Below are 19,500 nucleotides of genomic sequence, written 5' to 3'. Positions count from 1 at the left end.
CCAGCCATCCCAAGCAGCCCCACAGATGCAGAAGGCTGGTTTGGGCTGGGCTGGGCTGGGCTGGGCCCGGCAGGGAGAAGGTAAAGCAGGGCTCACCCAGCCTGGCTCAGCCTTCTCCCCTGCAGACATGGCACCACCTGGCCTGCAGGCACATTGGGGCTTTTCAGGCAAGAACCCAGCCCTGCCTCCCCTCCCCCAGCCCCATTGGTGGAAGAGGGGTCCTGCTTCCAGCTGCCAGGGAAGCAAATGTGAAAGCTGCAGTTTTAAACTTGGTGACGAAAATGGGGGTGGAGTTTAAAACTGTGGCTTTCACTTCCCTGCCTGGGAGGATGCCAGCAGCATGGGGTCCTTAGCTGTGAGGCCCCCAGTGACCACAGGTTTTTCAGGCATGGATGGGCTGGCCTTGCCTTATTGATCCTTTTGATCCTTTGCAATTTCTGACCTTGAAAGTCTTCTGCAGGGAGGAGAAGAAAGAAGAGGACAGAGTTTTAGAACACAATCCAAGCACCATCCTCTTGCTTCCCGCCCCCCGGCACAAGGTCAATGGGACATTTTTGATATTACCTATATATCACCTGGGATGCTGCATATCTTGGGGAATGGGTATGGCACATAGCATCCACCTGCACTGTTTCTTGTGCTTCTAGAATGAATGGCAATGTCAATTGTAAGAAATACGGAAGTGTTAAGGAGAGGTGTCACTCTCAAAACACAAGTCCAGGTTGCAAACTTACCATGCTGCTGACAGAAGTGATGCCACTGTGCTCAGCAGCAGCTGGAGACACCATGGCAAACACCATGGTGGGTGTAGCTGGCGGGGGTGTGCAGGGGGTAGGCATGACCAGGAGCCATAAAAAAAGAAATAACAGTGGCACCTACTGGCCAAATGCCCAAACTACAAAAATAGCACAGCACCAGCCTGTGGTGAAAGAAAGGTATTACAAGTCTTTGAGTCACTCAGCGTTTACACGCCAGGAATCCATAGATATGGTGATGTAAGTGGTGGTGACACAAATGAAAAGATGTCCAAGCAGCTTTAGTTTAATGCACTGAAAAGGCTTTTAAAGCAGCAGGAAATCCTGCTTGTGCAAACACAAACTCAGTTGCAGCGGCATAAATGGGAATTCTTGTGGCATGTACAAATACCCATTGAGATCAGACCCCGTTCCTTTTTCAGAATACTGGCTCCAAGTTGCACAAACTGGGAGCCTTAGCAACAAATGTAGGGCTGGAACAATACTTCTGGACTGATTCTAGTCCAAAAGCAGGCAGCCACATCATATAATAGTAGTTTTATAGTTGGTAGGGTCAGAAGGGACCTGAGCAGATCATCAATTCTAACCCCCTGCCATGGGCAGGAAAGAATACTGGGGTCAAATGACCCCAGATAGGTGATTATGTAGTCTCCTTTACCTACTGTAATACTGTGCAGTAGCTCGTCATAGCACCAACAGTACTAAAACACTACTGTGCCACATTGTTAGGCTACTGTGCAGTCACTTAAAAGGCATTCGCCAGTACTACTAAACAGTAACTCAAGTTACTGCACATTTATTTAGTACTTGATTATACAAGTACTAAATAAATGCACAGTAACCACTGTGCAGTAGCATTTTGTGTAGACGTGCCCACTGAAGCATACTTGTACATTGAAGAGATCTACTCCATTTCCTTTGTCTATAAAAATGAGTTATCAAAGAAAATTATCAGGAGGTGATGCTCCTCCTAGGTGACTCCCTAATCACTAGGCTAGAAAGATATGCTTCTACTCTCCCCAGTGAATATTAAATTATTCTGTACAAAATGGTATCCCATCAGACAGAGAGCAAATTGCATCTAGATATCTCTCACACCTAACCACTGACCTTTTGGTTAATGATGGGGGTGAACCATTTCTTCCTCTGGCTATCTTTAGAAAAATAGGGTTGTAAATCCCTGAAGCCTAAATTTAAGTACTAGAGAAATATAGTGTTTCCTATTGACTAATAGAGGCACCTTGCCCAATAATCTATAAGGGGATGAATAGATTCCCCAATAAGTGTGCTATGTGCATAATGTTCTTCATGTCTGATTGTTCTCTTAGATTGTACAGGGAGCTTAGGTGCCTTAACTGGTTGTTGTGAATTCCACTAGACATCTAGGCACCTAAAACTCTCCACTATTCCCTGCTATTCACAGTGTTTAGGATAGTGATCACTCTCTGGATCCAGCCCTTAGGAACCAAAGTCCCCCCGAGTTTAATAAAGCCAAAAATATGGTGGTATTTAGGCACCTAAAGCTATAGATAGGTGACATGGAGATTTCCAAGAGCACTTAGTTTCCTATCTGCCATTGATGTAGGTTCTTTTGAAAATAGTATCTATGATTTATATTATAAAACTTAAATTAAATATAAGTAGTATATTTCTGAAAAATTGGGAGAGTTTTCTTTTTAATAATTTAAGCATACTCTGGTTTCAATCCTTCAGGTTGGTTCAGACATAGTCAACTAAGAAGGTAAGCCTGGCTGTTAACTATCATATCATTAAAGAAATGCCTTGGAAGTCGAGCTGCTCACACAGTCTATTCATTGAATGTATCACCTTTTTTCTATTTGTGACTTTTATACTGCTTTGAATATTAGATAGCTTTGGAATTGGAATCGTGATTGTGTTGACCAAACGTATAGACCAATGGTCACCAACCAGTGTATCTCGATCCACCGGTAGATCTTTGAGCCTCTTGAGGTAGATCTCAGAGTCTCTTGGTGTCAATCTGAGGCTGGGGTGTAGGGCTGAGTGCCTGTATGCATGCATGCATGCACATGCCCCAGCCTAGCAGGTCAGTCCATGGGGGAGGGAAGAGATGGGGGCTAAACTGAGACCCCCACGGTGAGGGAGTGCTGCAGAGGCAGGTGCAGGGGTAAGTTGAGTGGGGCCCTGACCAGGTGGGACTTACCTGCTGGGGAGGTGTGCCCCCAGATAATTATTTCTCTTTGCCTCCATTTGTCCCCCACCCTTTCCCTCCCCACAGACTTACCTGCTTGGGGGTGGTGCGTGGAGGGGGAGGATGGCAGCAATGCACAGTAGATCTTGGGCCACTTTTAAATGCTAACCTACTAAAAAAGGTTGGAGACCGCTCATATAGACTTAATGTTATGTTCTTTAAATGGATCAGCGGAATCCTTAAAATCAAGTTTTCTGTGCAATTCTCACAACCACACATTTGAAAATTACCTTTCATTTTCTGACTCAGTGAATGCAACAGAAGGAAACTTGTTCACTAGAGTACTTGTCAAAAAGTAAACACAAAACAAGACTAGTAAAGAAAATCAAAGGGAATCTATTTTGAAATTGTCTGTGACTGTATGTGTAATTATAGCAGTATTTAGGAACCATTACATGTGAGTTTCTCTCTGTCTCTCGCTCTCTAGAAACTTTCTATTCTTGTGATAGCTGAATATGACTTGTACAAAGCTTCTGATTCTTCATGTAATTTCAGTAAGTTTTTGCCCTTGATCTACGTGCCCAAATCTCCCGCTGATGTCAATAAGAGTTGAATGCACAGATCAAAGGCACAATATGACCTGATATGAATAATTCACACAGGTTTTTGTACTTGATGGCTTACAAATATTCACCTAGGCTTCTCCTCCAAGTTTTGGGAGTTATTAAGCTAAAAACAACAATTGACAGTGACGTTGAATGAGAGATCAGTTGTACATACCTGTGAGAGAGCTGGCATGAAGGATTAACTTGATCAAAATTGGTTTTGGAAAATGATGAAGGCAAAGAGAGAGATTTTCCCATAAAGCTTTAAAAATATATATAGTCTGGCACATAAAGAGGGAAAATGTCATAAACTGCCTGCTAGAAATACAAAACAGTTTAATATGAAAGGGGATCACCTTAATTTATACCAACTTCAGACTGCTTGAATGGTATTTCCTTTAGTGATATCTTTTAAAAAAAATTTGCATTGTTTTATTTTGGCTTTTTATCATACAACTTTCTCTGTCCTTGCTCTGCTGTTGCCGAGAACAGTCTGAATTGGAAATGAAGAATAGGTAATTGAGGTACTCTCTGTTGCTAAATCCAAGAACCTGAATTCTGACCTTGAAGGAAGCTAGCTGAGTTACAAATGGAGGTGATGAGCCTTCGCACACAGTCAGAACCAAGGAAGGTGTGATTTTCCATTTCAAAATATCACCGAAAAGGGACTGGCATAAGGAAAGCTGCTGAATAATCTGAGAGTTAAAGAGCATATGTTTACATTAGTGGTCTTTTAGCAGAAAGATAAGTATTGCTTATCAGAATATTTCTTTTATGTTTTGGTTTAGGATCAAGTGGCTAACAGATACAAAATGATTTTTCCATTTCATGTCACTCATGATATATCTGTATCTGCAGCATACACTGGATAGGTCTGTTTTACTTGCTTCTCTGTATAAATTCATTTAAAAAAAAAGTATTATTCCCAAAACAACTGTATACCCTGTGCAATCCAGGGAAATTGCTTCTCAAATAATTAAACCTTGTTCTTTGAAACATCAACTAAAGTTTTCTTTGATTGCTCAGAAATTAGAGCTGAACAACACTTTTATAATCGAATCTGAAGCCATTCGGACTCGTGGGCATTCCAATAAATAATCTGAGTCCATTTTTTTATTACGTCAAAAAAGGAATGAGGAAAGGAACAGTTTGTCTGAAAAGGGAAGTAGGAAGACCTTAACTGTTTCAGCAGAAGAAAAAAAAGTCAATCTCTTCTGTTTTTGTTTTTTTTTATACGTGCTATATCATACTAGTGGGTATGTTAGTAAAATTGTGCACACTAATAAAGCCAATTTAACAAATGTGTACCTTTCAATATCTACAATAGCTAAGGTAGGGCTAGTGACCAGAGAATCCCAAAATGTTCAGAATTCAGGTTCAATGTGCATAAACATCCGAGCAATTTATTCGTTGTGTATTTAAATCACTTAAACTCTTTGAGAACTGAGCTTTTCCCACCAATTACCCTCATTCTGCACCAGCAGGATCTACAGCTTCTCTGCTGGACATTGTTTCTGGCCCTTTAAACTTTACAAGCCTTCTGGAGCTAACTTGTTCCTAGAATTTCACCATCCCCATGCTTCCTAATTGCTCTGAGCAAAAACTGTTTGCTCTGTGGTGTTCACGGCACTTTTATTGTTATGTGAGGTTAACATGTTTTTAGCCTTTGGAAGTTTTTGTTCTTCTTTACTTTCCTGATGTAGATACTAAGACTTTTATAGCTGGGGCTGGCTTCCTCTGAACTGTTGCCTTGTGACACAACTCTGCCTTATTTCTCTTTCATTAGCACAGGTGATAATTATCTCTGCAAAGTATTTCAGAAATTATTTGTGGATATAATTGAGGGGTATATTTGTATTTGGATGCTTAATTATAAAGGGCATCTTTATTTTACGTATATATAAAAGTGACTTTAACTTCAGCTGAAGCAAAAGAATCTTAATTCTAGGTCTCATGGGCCATGTCTACACGAGATGCTGACTGCACAGTAGCTCATTACTACTGCGCAGTAGTGTCCTGTGTCATGAAGCAATGCCACCAGCGTCTCATGTAGACACAGCCATGTAGACCCAAACGAGTTCTATACATTTGCTAAGGCCCCCGCCAACCTGAGTGAGTTGGCAGAATCCTAAGAGCCACCCAAATTTATACCAGATAGATAATGCCCTAAAATAACCTTACATGGCTATAAATTGACACAGCACAGATGCACTCTGCCCATCCGCATCCCAATGCAGCTTCTCCTCCCTTCGATCACTGGCTAAAGGAGGAGACAACTAGCATAAGCACGGTCTATACTACTTTGTGTCAGCTGAAATTTCTTTTGCAATATATTTTGCAAAAATAGACGCATTGGGTTCCCTTAATGAAATATACTTCCTACAGCCCCAGAATCTGCTGACGGAAAATGATATTCTTCACAAGTTTCACCTGCTATGAGCTGGTTTTAGGCAACCTGGGACATCCATGAACTTAAGGATCTCACAGCCTCAAGATTTCTGAGCTGAGGCAACATGAACTGCAGGGCAGCCCTGAAGATACAGACCTTGGAACCTATTCTAGGATTGCCAGGTTCCTGATTAATGCCTGAAAGCCCTAAGACTTAGAGGAGTGGGGGCCAACCTTTTTGGCAGATGTGCCACAAATTAAGCCCTATGCTCCCTTCCTCCTCTTGAGTGCCACTACAATTCTTTTCTTCCCTTCCCAATCTTCTGCTTTGCTTTATGCTCTCTTCCCTGTGCTCCCTGCTTGATCTGCTGCTCTGCTTTATGCTGCTGCCCTAGCTGCTGCTGTGCTACCTGGCCCCTTCCCAATCGGCCACGTGCTATATACAGGACATATCTACATGTGCTACAGAGTTCATTGCTCCTGGGCACGACATTTCCATAAGTGTCCAGGACTGCAGCATGTTGAGCCAGGTTGGAGCAGCCCAGCTGGCAGGGGGCCCCAGCAGTCAGCCTACTGGCCTGGGGTTGCTCCTGCCCAGCAAAAAGTGCTGTGGAGGGGCTGGCTGAGGCATGAGAGAGTTTCAGTGTGGGGCTAGCCAGCTGGGTCAGTGTCTACACGTGCATTGCAGTGGAATAAATAACTCCACCATAGGAAAGTACTCCTATGGTGGAGTTAATTAGTTTACTCTGTCCTAACAGCACTGCATGTGTAGACAGTGACATTTTACTGTGGAGCTAATTAGGGAACTCGACAGTAAATGTCTTGTGTAGACACACCCACAGACTAATTGTATGTGCCTCTTGTGACATGTGCCTTAAAGATTTCCAGCCTTCGCAGTGTAGATCTCAGGGGTGCATCCTGGTTGAAGCAATACAGCTCATGGCTTTTGGGCTCTTTTGCTTTGTGGCAGGGAGGCTTGAAGCTCTGGCTTGGTGGAGCTACCCACAGCCATAGACACTAGAAGCCCATTTTCCTTAGTAACCTACCAGAAAAGTAACTTGTCTTAAGCTGCAAACTATTTTGAATGCTGTGGATCATTGAAACTGTCTCATCAGAAAATTTCCAACCAGCTCTAGTTAAAACTTCCAGGAAGTGGATCTGTAAATTACTTTGTTGATTTGTGATGAACAAATATCTGGTTCTGCTCAGAAACAATGGCACAGACACAATCTGATTCCCAACATCTATTGAGAGCCACAGAAATGCAGTCTTAGTAATGAAACTATTGCAAATCCATGTCAAATGTGTTGTTTGGACAGTTCTCCCATATTTATGAACCATCACAATAATATTGCACATGGATCAGATGCATAAATGTGTGTGTGTTCTATCATTTCTATATTTTCCCTTAATTTATGGGTTAGCTGAAGTAAATTGATTTACTGAACAACCATCTTAGAATTCTCTATATTGTAAAATAAGAAACTACTCTTTCACTATTATCTCTAAGTACAATACTTCCCATATAATAAATGAATATGTATTTAGATAGGATATACATTACTTAAAGGAAATAAAACCCCAACTTTTCCATTAAATAAATAATCCAGAAGTACTCTCAGTGGCTTGCACATTTTGAAACTGTTGTTTCCTTTCCTACATATTGGGTAATGTTATAATTCTTTTTTCTACTCACCTATGTATCCCAGTACTGCAGTAGATCTTGGCAGAGTCCAGATGCCCACCTCCTAGAAGATTCATTCTAGTACCGGCATAAGAGTATTAGATCTTCTTCCTTGACCTTGCTGGCAGATGCCTGTAAATTTGTGTCTTGGGATCATTTAGACCCCTCTGTTACTACTGTCAGGTTTTTTTTAATTTTAGCTTTTCATTATCTGGGTCTTATCAGACATCAATAGCAGAGTACTACATGCTAGGAAAATTCCTCTGCAAAGTGAAATTTATGTACCCCCTTGAAAGACTGAGCAAAAATGGTTTTGCATAGTGAAATATGTAGAAATTGGTGGGGTTGGATCAGAATTCAAAGCTCTACTCCCAGTGCCCTGAAGTCCTCAAGCCTATGGCTTATAAAAATGGCTGTTTCCTCTTTACATCACTAAGGCAGGATTAATTATTCAGGATATGGGAAAGTACAAATGCTCCCTTTTTGCTTCCCTTTTTACCTTGCTTAGATATTCCTGCCTTTGCTGGTATATTTGAAAACAGAACAGAGTCTGTATCCCAGGCACACAGCACCATTTCCCATGTACCTGGCCACTTGAAGCTTCTGTGTTGCAGGAACTTGAAGTAGGCTCTATGCAAATGAAATGACCTCACTCAAGATGTATAGGCCTTCATCACTCTAGTAAACAAAAGAAGAGGGGGAGGGGGGAGAATCTCTTAGCGTACCGGTTTTATGTGTAAGCAACACACATCCCCATTAATGAGCTAAGTATACTTTCTGAACAAGAACTAAAATGTATAGCCTCTCTAATGTGCAATGAACTTGCATATTTTACCATGGATGCACGGAAAGCATATGGATTCTATCACTTTATTATATTCTGGACTGCCTTCCTTCCCTAATAAAAAAATGTACCAATATGACCACTGTCAGTCAGAGTCTGAAACTGAAAGAGTTTTGTCTTTAGGGTTTATGGTTTCATTACGTTATTAAAAGAACAACACCAGGATGATGTAATTATAAAACACAATATTACTAAATGCAAAAATATTTACATTATTGCTGCAGAGAGTCATGTGGCAAGACAGAAAACCCGTTTTGATATGGATATTTTCTTTGAGTTTGAAAAACATGTATTTCAATAACTAAATGTGATCAATTTACCACAGGAAGGAAATTCAGCAATTTAGATATTCTTCCAAGTGTATTCACAGAATGTGGAAATTACATTGGAACACTGAAAAAAAATCCTGAATATAGACTTCCAGAAGATTTCCAATACTTTCTGAGTGCCAAAAATCCTGTTTGAATAATCTTACTTTCATTTCAGTGCAATTGCTTGGACTGGAAGTGGAAAGGCACATTAATCAAGCAAATGTACCTTAAAACTTGAATGAAGGTACAGTTTATGTTTCAAGGAAAAATCAGACTAGGCTTCCTTAGTGAAAACTTTGTTAGTCTACTGAGGTTCAGAGCATCATATGTGATATTAGGTACAGTATGAATAGCTAACATCAGAAGATTAACTTTATTTCTAACATTCCTTTAATTTTTGTGGGTTTAGTTTCTTTAATAGTCCTCCAGGAAAAGCAACTCAGCAGGCTGTACTGTCTTTGATTCAGGGCTTGGAACTTGGGCTAGAACCAAAGTTTCCAGCTGAAACCAATGCTCGTGGACACTAATTTACAGTCTTCTGAAAAGTGCATTCATAATGACAGTAATGACACAGGAACTGATTTATTATCATTATGCTCTCAAGCATTGGGAGTTAAGAGTCTCAAGTAAATTCTTTGAAAGGTAACTGATATTATTTGCTACATATCATACTAATAATATAGATAGGCAGCATTATTTATGGTCACCCTGAATGCATGGAGTTAGTACAATCTGTGCACAGTAAAATACCTTTGCATTAATTCTCTTAATAAGCATCTTGATAAGAGTTGAAAGGGGGGGGGGGGGTTGAGGAGGCCAGGAGCATGATGTCAGCTAAAGTTCACATTTTATTGATGTGCCCTTTATTACATCTAGCTTTGCCTGATGACAGAAAAGGGGCAAAAATAATACTCTAACTGTACACCAATGCAGCACTAGTGGAATTGGATTTTGATTTGAGCTAGTAACAGTGTTACTGAGAAGCAAGTAAAACATTTTTGAACAAATGACATTTTCAAATGTGCCAGTCTGTTGGAAAATAATGAATGATGTTGTCTCAATGATAAAAACGAAAGAGAGATTCCAATATGGGCAATTCTAATTTGATTTTAAACACTCTGTGTATTTGTAACACTAAACTCACTTTCCTATATATTAAACTGATTTGTAACATTTGTAAGAGCCTGGCCTATTCACAGAAAATGATCATAGCATGCAAATAAAAAGCAAATCCAATATGAACTTTCTAGACCTATTAATTTGCTGAGTAGGTTTGGATGCTTTCCTAATTACTACTTAATGTTTTGCAAAAGTCATCAAAACCTGCTATTACATCTGTTGAGTGCATGATTGGATAGATTTAATTTTAAGATACAAAGGGAATGCACAAATACAAATTATTTCACCACGCACCCCTTTTATCAGTAAGTAATCTACCTTTCTGTATGATTGCTTAAGGCTGCCAACCAACATTTGTATTAAGTTTTACAACATTTCTTGGCTTTCTTTTATCGTCTTTCCCTGTGCCAAAAACACATTAAAAATGGCATCTATCACTGATCCTTCCATCTGTTTTTGTTGAAACTTGAGAATATTTTTCATTACTATTATTCAGATCTTTTAAAGATCGTGTTCATATCTAATTTTTCTTACACACAAAGTGCCTGTCTTTTCACACACACGTGAAAGCAAAAGTCTAATTGGGCCAACTGATGTGTACTGATGAAATTAAAGTAATAGGAATAGTATATTCCTCTAATGGATAAAGTCAGTTTTGTGATCTGTTAGATCAGAACAAAACTTAGCTCAGTCAAAGAAAGGACAATAGTTTTTGGGTTTGTTTGTTTTTTTTACATTTCCACTACCTTTATTTGGGGATTAATCTCCTCCTCTGAGTGTTCTGGGGGAACATAAGAGAGGCAGGGGAGAAGTGGAACTTTCTATAAATAAGAAAAAGTCAAGAAACTGAAGCACAACTGGTATAAATTGGTGTTGTCTTACTAGGTTCTTTAAGCTACACCTGCCTATTTATCCTACCTGAAAATCAGTTTTAGGAAGGAGGCAGTGATGAGGGGAGGGGAGGGGAAGAGAAGAGAGGTTGCAGAGATGGTGCTGTAGGCCTTCCCCCTAACATTCAAAGGTAAAACTTTTTAATAATCTCCCCTTCACAACTCCCCCTTACAACTCTCCTCTCCTTAGGCGTACCCCAAGCACCCAAAACAATGCTGCAAAACCTGTTAAAGGTTAAAATTATTCTGGCCAACTGTGGAACTCCTATATAATCTGATCCTATCTGTCTTCAGAAACTCCTGGAAAAAGTTGGAGTAATACAAGGCAGAGAGAGGACCAAGACCATGGCCAAATTGGGAAGATCAAAGCTAAAACATGAAGACCTCTGGGGCCCTAAATTACAGCAGCCTTCCCTGGGCTTCCTTAAAGAGATGCCTACACTTGTATTTAGATCTGCTGTCCTGTCCTGATCTGCCAGCCAACCATCTTAGAATCCTGCAGCCTTTCCCCACAGTTGCTCAGTCCACCCTATCCTTGAAGCTTTTCTGAGCGTCATCTTTGCTGGCGGCTGTGCTTCCCCCATCATCCACCCCTCTTTGCAGTGTGTTAAGTAATCATCTGAGCTAAGTAGGATTGATGCACAGGAAACTCTATAGAGGTTCTTCTGCACCCCATTTCCTATGATCCTCTCCACATAGGTGACAAGTAGGAAATCTGACTGAGTTTCCTCTTCCTCCAGTAGAACTTTTCCTTGGAATTAGTCGGCAAATGATTCCTCTCTCCTCCTGTGCTTTGCCAAATTGAAGCAGTAAGGAAATATAGATAGGGAGGGGTAGCTTATGTACCCTGGGACAGTTGTAATCACAGAACTGGAAGGGACCTATATGATCATCAAGCCCAGTCCCCTGCCATGGGCAGGAAGTACTGGGCTCAGATGAGATCAGGAAAGTGCCTGTCCAGACTCATCTTGAACACCTCCAAGGAGGGCAACTGCATCATCTCTGGCAACTGCATCATCTCTGCTGGGAGCATGTTCCAGATTCTGGTGACCCTTCCAGAGAAGAAGTTTTTCCTTGCATCCAACCTGAATTTACCCTCTATTACATTATGTCCCTTGGTTTTTGTCCTCCCTTGAGATGCCCTTCTGAAGAGTTGCTCTCCTAGTTCTTGATGCTTCCCCCAAGGTACCTGTAGGCAGCTATCAAGTCACTTCTCAGCCTGCTCTTCCTCAGGCTGGACAGGCCCAGTTCCTGGAGTCTCTCCTCCATGCCTGTAATCAAATGGGTGGCCCTTCTCTGTACCTTCTTAAGCTTATCTATGCCCTTCTTGAAGTGCAGTGCCCTGACCCAGGCAGAGTACTCCAGCTGAGTACCAATGCTGAATAGACAGGAAGAAGTACCTCCCTGGAGCTATTAGCCACACAGTGGCTGATGCATGCCAGAGTTTTATTGGACCTTTGGCAGCCTTGTCACACTGTTGGGTCATATTCATCTTCCAGTCAATCGTGATGCCCAGGTCTCATTTAGATGTTGTGCCAGCCAGTAGGCCACCACCCATTGTATAGTTGTGGTAATAGTTCTTCCTACCCAGGTGAAGGACCTTGCACTTCTCCCTGTTAAACTTCATCTGATTTCATTCTGCCCATATGTCCAGTCTGTCAAGGTCCTCCTGGATTTTTGCCCTATCCTCTGGTGTGCCCATGTTTCCCCACAGCTTGGTATCATCTGCAAACTTAATCATTCTGCTTTCTACCCCTTCATCCAAAGTGTTAATGAATATATTGAATAGCACAGGTTCAAGCACCGATCCCTGGGGGATGAAGCCATCCCTCCAGGATGAGGCAATCCCACTGATCACCACTCTCTGGGAGCGTCGTCTGAGCCAGTTTTCTACCCACCTCACTATAGACTAGTCCAGGTCAGTACTCTCCAGTTTGTTAGAGAGAATCCCATGGGAGACAGAGTCAAAGTCTTTACTGAAGTCTAAGTAGATGACGTCAACCTCATGTCCCTTGCCCAGATGGTTAGTGACCTGGCTGTAGAAGGATCATCAGGCATGATCTGCTCTCGACAAAGTCATGCTAGTTGCTGTTTAGCACCCCATCCATTAACAGCTTGCAGTTGGTGGCTTCCCTAACTAATTTTTCAAAGATTTTACCCAGGACTGAAGTCAGACTGACTGGCCTGTAGTCACCACATTGGCCATCTTCCAGTCATCTGTGACCACGCCTGAGTTCCATGACTCTTCAAATAGCTTGGCCAATGGCACTGCTCTACATTTGGCCAGTTCTTTCAGGACTCTTGTATACAGGTCATCTGGTCCAGCAGACTTGAAGATGTCCAAGCATTGTAAAAAATCCTTCACTCATTCTGGGCTGATTTCATGTAGGTTGTTATCTTCCCCTTGTTCCCTGAGCCTCTAGTAAGATGAGCAGCCCTTGCTGGGTTTCAGGAATACTGAAACAAAGTATGTATTCAGGAGTTCTGCCTTTTTGCATATGTTGACTGTGGGCTGCCCCTGAGTATTCAGTAGAGGTCCCACAATGGAGCCCAATTTTATTTTGTTCCTTATGTATCTATAGAAAGACTTTTTGTTGTCCTTTATACTGGTTGTCAGTTTGATCTCCAGGCCTGTCTTAGCTTTCTGTATCTTGTATTTGCAGGCCCTGGCAATATGGGTGCATTTCTCCCTGGTTGCTGAGCCATTCCTCCATTGCATATACACTTCTTTTTCTTTTTCAATAGCTCCCTAATGTCATTGGTGAGCCAAGCAGGTCTCCTGGCTCTCTTCCTGCTTTTTGCCTGTGTGGGGATGGCCTGTTTTTGAGCCAGGAGAGTTGTCTCCTTAAGGAAGCACCATTGTTCACTGATATGCACGCCCAGATCATCCAAATGCCGGTTGCAGAGGCCCTCTCCAATGAGCCTCTTCAGTTTGCCAAAATTTGCCTTGTTGAAATTCAGGACTTCTGCTCTGGTGACTAACTTCCCAGTCTTATGGTGGATGGTAAACCTTATCAGGTCATGGTCACTGTCGCCTAGAGTACCACCAATCCTTAGGTCACCTATGATGTTCTCCTCTTTGGCCAGCACTAAGTCCAGGGTGGCCTTGCCCCTGGTAGGCTCTTCTACAACCTGTGTTAGAAGCAGATCATCTATTGTCGCCAGGAAGTTGGCTGACCTGCTAGAGGCAGCCGAATGGTCTTCCCAACAGACGTCTGGGTAGTTGAAGTCATCCATGACAATCATGTCTCTAGTGCTAGCTGCCTCTGTTAGTTTTTCTGAGAATGCTTGATTGCTCACGTTGTCTTGGGAGGGTGATCTTTAGAGTCCCCTGAGTACAGGGGACTCTATACCTTAGAGGTACATTAAAATTTGCAGCTCTGCCCTGAATCACTGCAGCACTACTTGTAGTAGTATAACCCAGACTCCCTGCTCCCATCCCCAGCCCTTCCCCACCATTCCCCTTGAACTGGGCCTGGTTCTCTAAGTGGTCTGAAATGGCACGGTGTCATTGTTTTTGGGGGTTTTTTAAAGTATTTAATGCCAATTCATATAAGGTATGCATCTAGTCCACAGGTATTTTATCAATATATGCATGGGTATCTATGAGAGGTATGCAGGTCTCATCAAATCCAATAAGTGATATGCGTGCATGCACCCAGCAGCAGAATTTTTCCATTAGATATCAATACCCCAAGATTAATTTGTACATTAATTATAGCTTGAGGTTTGCAACAATTTTACACCCTTTGTTAAGCTTATCGTAAATTCTAATCTTGATTTTCTTCTTTTTTTAATGCATTTGACAAAGGCAAAACTTTTGACCTTATATCATGATCCCCCCCTGGAAACAGCAAGAAAGAGTTCTAGTTCATTTTTTCAGATGAAAAGTTGTGACAGAAGAATTGAAGTGAATTGAGTTTGATCATCTCTGTTTGGCTTTTAACACACGCTGCTCTTTTTCAGTGAAATTCAAAGGCTATTTAAGTATATTATGCCATTATGAAATTCTTAAGCATTTAACTAAAAAAAACCCAAAAGCAATAATGGCTTTTGAGAATGGAAAAGATGTATAATAGACAATGAGAAGTGGATTATTTATATAATTAAGGAAAACTGTTATGGGTTTTTTTCAATGAGGAAACATACTGGAAAAGTGGAATTTGATGGTGAAAGAACATTTGCTTAACAGTAATGCAGGCATACATTCACAAGAAGATAGTTATTTGTACATGGCTACATAGTCAAAAGCATTTGAAGTTGATACAAATGTCACATAGACCATTAGATAAATCAGTTTTTTTGAGGATGGGAGTAAAATAAATTTTACATGTTTCAATTTTGTAATATTTCATTTTTTCCTCTTTATAAGAAGCCAAACTGTTTCATTAGAGGATTTATATACCTGCCAGGTGCTTCTTCACATTTTTCAGTCAACATACAGTATTTCAACCATGACCTGAATGGACTACCTTTTCAGTATTATGATGGTAATTTAATCCCCATTCTTAATCAACCATGAGCCTTGAAGCAAGTGCTACCAATTAGGTTGAATTGTACCAAACTATGTATAATTTTTGTTTCAGTCATACCAGTTCACACTAACTTTAAATCTTACTCCTTTTTAGTATTTTGAACAAGAAACAGCCTGAATAAAAAATAAAGCATTTTGAAATGGGGGGAAGGGAATAAAATGACAAGGAGAGTGTAAAATTTAAAGATCAGATGAAAACCAGGAACTCGGCTGTAGAACATAATGCCCACCCTTTGCAAAGAGAAGACAGAGCTAGTTTCACTATGATTCCCAAAGGAAGACAGGCACAGGAAAGAAACAGAATATTTTGACTTAAACTAGTTTTAATCAGGGTGCCTTCCATATGTGGATTAAGGCAATCTGATTTCTTAATGCATTTTACTTGTAATTTAGGTTATTTAGCAGTAAACCTGCATTCTCCACTTTTCTACCTAATTTGAATGTGATACACTTATGTATAGGGCATGCTTATTCAAAATGCTTTCCAATAGATCCTTTCAAAGAACAACATTTTGGATTTCAGGATAATAAATTGGGTCATCTGAAGTGCAGCTCGTCAAGGACAACAACAACAAAATAATGGTTTGGCTTCAGTGTAGACAATGTTTCTTACTGAGGGACTTGCAATATTCTTTTATGTTATACTATTGAACATTACTTGAGTGTGCATCAAAATGGAAACAAAATACTAACTTCCACAATAAACACACATACCCCGGGCAAAAATTGGATTAATTTTTGCACACAGCAGATGTATAATGGGTAAAACCATGGTGTTTAATATTAATCTTGAAAAGTTGAAAAAGGACATCTGTATAATTAAGTGCCTTCAGGCAAATATCTGCCGCTAAAGTTAAATGAACCTAACCTGTCTGGTATCACTTGGAAAAATTATGCCAGGAAATTAGATCTTAATCTTTTGACTGTTCAACAATAAATTATGGGGGTCTTTTCTAGTGTATTGAATGGCAATTTTGGAATCCAAAAAACAGTTTATAGTAATTTCTAGTAATACGTGTAAGTTTTGTAACCCTATTAGTTGTTTTTTTTAGCAAGCAAACAAGGACACATCTGTAATTATAGAGCCTCATGGAAGAGATTCAGAAATGCAAGTTCTGTGAAATGCAAAGGAACAACGGCCGTGCATGATGCATCAGAAGAGCACAAACAAAACAAGGTCAAAGTTACATCATTTTAATTAAAACAACAAGAATTAATTACTGAAGTCACCCTTGAAACACCTTCTGCTATACAGTTCTCTGCCTTTATTAGAGATTTTCAAAACAAATACCTAATTCAGACCATTTCAGAGTTACCCATTCCCTGCTAATTTAGATGTAAACACCTTTTTATATTCTGGCTGCATAAAGCAGTGTGCTTTCATAGAAGTGGCTGTACCTTAATTGACATGGTATTCAACACATACTGAACTTGTATCAATAATATCATGGTGGAACAGATTGTCATTTTGAAGTATATAACAGAGTATGAAGAAATAGATAATGATGCTTAGTGGTTTACTAAAAGGCTTTTTCGGTGGTGTTTTTGGTTTTTTGGAGTTGTTTTTTTTTACTGAGTAGCACTGTTCAGTTACCTTTTCTCTCTCTCTCTCTCTCTCTCTCTCCGCCCCTCTCTTTACAACTTCTCCTTCCATTACAGACTGTTAAGCCCCAGAAACTGGATCAGCTAAGCGGCAGACTCAGTAACAGTAAATGAAGTGCTGTAAGCTTACATCAGACTAATTAGTCTGAGGGATAAAATAGGGGGAGAAACTTTTCAGGTTGCTTTGTGAAAGGCAGTTTGCTTAATTAAGCCAACCACTAATTGTTAAATATTTTTCAGGCATTAACAGAGCTACGCCGAATGTAATTAAATTTTGATTTTAGTGGTATTTGCTGGGATTAAAGTCGCAATCTGCTGAGGCGCTAGGGTTAGTTAATATTCACTTCACTGCCACAGCTGTCCTCCATTACATTACAAAGGACAGGAAAAGAGACAGCAGAATAGGGTGAAGTAATGAGAAAGCTATTCATTCATTTGAACCAGCTTCACACTGTACAGTCTTGTACAAATGGATCCGATCTGCATGACACACAACTAGGCATTAAATCCGATTTAATTTGATACAATAAAGGAAAGCCTAAGCTCTAATGCATTTTTTATTTTTATACTTAAGCACTATGCAGTGTATCAAAAATATAATCATATGATTATCATATGATTCCATTCAAGTGGTATTTCTAGACTTATTAGCTCTACAGGAGTCCACAAGGATTGTAAACCAATTCCTGCTAAGCTGTTATTTGTCCCATGTGTGTCTGAATGAACCCTTCACATCTGTGGACTGTGACTTTGAGTCCCCAGTAGAATATTTACCGGCAGGATCAATGTTTTAAGATTTTTTCTGAGCTGCAAAAAGATTGAGCTAGTGGAGGAGTCACATGGCCTGGGAACAGATGACCAATCTCCTAAAGGCTGAGGTATTTCCTAGCCACTCCCACAGGGAGAATCCATGCTAATGATTCTTAAAGCTTACTCTATTTTCTCCAGGGTTACCATCAATGGCCTTTAGAAAGCATTAATGTTGGGTAGGGTTTTGATACTACATTTATCTTGCCCAGAAATGACTAATTCAATTGTGAAGTACATTAATGTTAAATATTATAGTCCTCTCCTTCAAGTAATTTTTATACCACAATATTATATCAAATGATCGGTGTCACAGCACAATCTGCAAACAGATCTTAGGGACCTGAATCAATATTTTCAGAAAATAGTGCTGATTATTGGGTGCAAGAAAGAGCCTAGATCCTTCCTCTGTCAGTGATTTGATAAACCAAAGTTCCCATGTTAGTATGTGCAGATAGGCCTGCAGGTCAGAGAGAGTTGATTATTACTCTCTCTTTTCCTGTTTTTGTTTTGTGTCCTTCACTAGGAAAGTCTGTCTTGGTGTAATTTGTAAGGCCTGGACTCAGACTTTAGGGCTATATCTGCTGAGAGCAACACCTCTAAGTTCTTTGCTGTTGAACAGCTTACTTGACCAGTGGCTTCTTAATTACCAAACTTTTGACAGCACTGGGGCACACATAGTCCTTTTCTTTTTTGCTTCTCTGTATAATCAAGCTGCAAAAAGGCATTCTATATGTCAACATCTCAGTCAGGCCATCACAGGGTCTCAGCTTATCTTGTAGGCTTTAAAGGTCCAATTGTTTGATTTGGAACGGCCACACACCATCAGAATGCTGTCATTTTTCCAGGTCAGAAGCACTTCAGACTTTACCAAGCATTTTGAACTGGGCTTAATATTGTCATCTGGAAGAGAAGAGAGGAGAGGAAGCTACTGGTAATAAAGAATCTTTCATGATGCTCTCAATGGCTGGAATATTCAGCAAATCAATTTTCTCATTTGTACTGCCTTTTAATTGCAGCAATGGGAAGAATGATCTCCCCACCAAGATGCCACTTCTGGTGCTACATTCATAACTCATAATGGTTTTACTTGCCTACTCTCGTCTTCTTACTGATGTTGCTGTTCCTCTCCAGTCCTTCAGTGTTGCACTAGTGGGCACAGACAGAAGTGACAGTTCTTGCCTGGTCTGGCCACAGAAAGTGCTCTATAGCCATGACCAAACACAAGTGTATGGCTGCAGACCACTTCAAAGATTGCTGATTGGGTGAAATTCTGAACCCTCATTGCATAAGAGATTAGATAAAGACATAGACGTAACCATTTCAAAACATATATCTGTCCTGCCTCCCAGCCTGTTGCAGGTTTCAGAATAGGAGAGGAGAAAGGGAGCAGAAGAAGTCAGTCTGGGTTTTTTCAGCCCACACTGGGGTCTGGGTGGGTGTATTGGAGCCCTTCAAGGTGGAGGAAGCTCCAATTCACCCACCCCACCCTCCAGCACTGGCTGGGAAACCCCTAGAATGAGTTCCCTCTGCCCCCACTTCTGAAAACAGGGAAAGGCTGGAACGGAGGAGGGGCCATTGCTAGGAGGAACTGGCTGCAGGCTGGGAGCCAGTAGCTAGATTTTCCTCCCCCAAAGAAACAACAGTAAATTTATATTTAGTCCATGGAATTGTTGTAACTCAGAATACTTCCTGAAAAGCATTCTGAGTTACAATGCACTTCTGTCTGCACCCAGTGCTATCATATGTCCATGTGTAGAGAGATAGGTTCAGGGCACAACTGTAGCAGTG

General features: G+C 40.6%; 1 long non-coding RNA gene across 1 annotated transcript; it reads left to right on the top strand.

Moving 5' to 3' along the window:
* The first annotated feature begins 7,571 nt into the window (after positions 1 to 7,571).
* Positions 7,572 to 18,882, top strand: LOC109297200. Its single transcript, XR_002097238.1, has 3 exons — positions 7,572 to 9,399; positions 16,353 to 16,477; positions 16,960 to 18,882. It is a non-coding gene; the product is annotated as an uncharacterized LOC109297200 (long non-coding RNA).
* The last annotated feature ends 618 nt before the right edge of the window (positions 18,883 to 19,500 follow it).

This window comes from Gavialis gangeticus, unplaced genomic scaffold, assembly GCF_001723915.1.
Source record: "Gavialis gangeticus isolate Ggan-Ray unplaced genomic scaffold, GavGan_comp1, whole genome shotgun sequence".
Classification (NCBI taxonomy): Eukaryota; Metazoa; Chordata; order Crocodylia; family Gavialidae; genus Gavialis; species Gavialis gangeticus.
The sequence above is the reverse complement of the archived record's forward strand: the minus strand, read 5'-3'. Positions and strand labels throughout refer to the sequence as shown.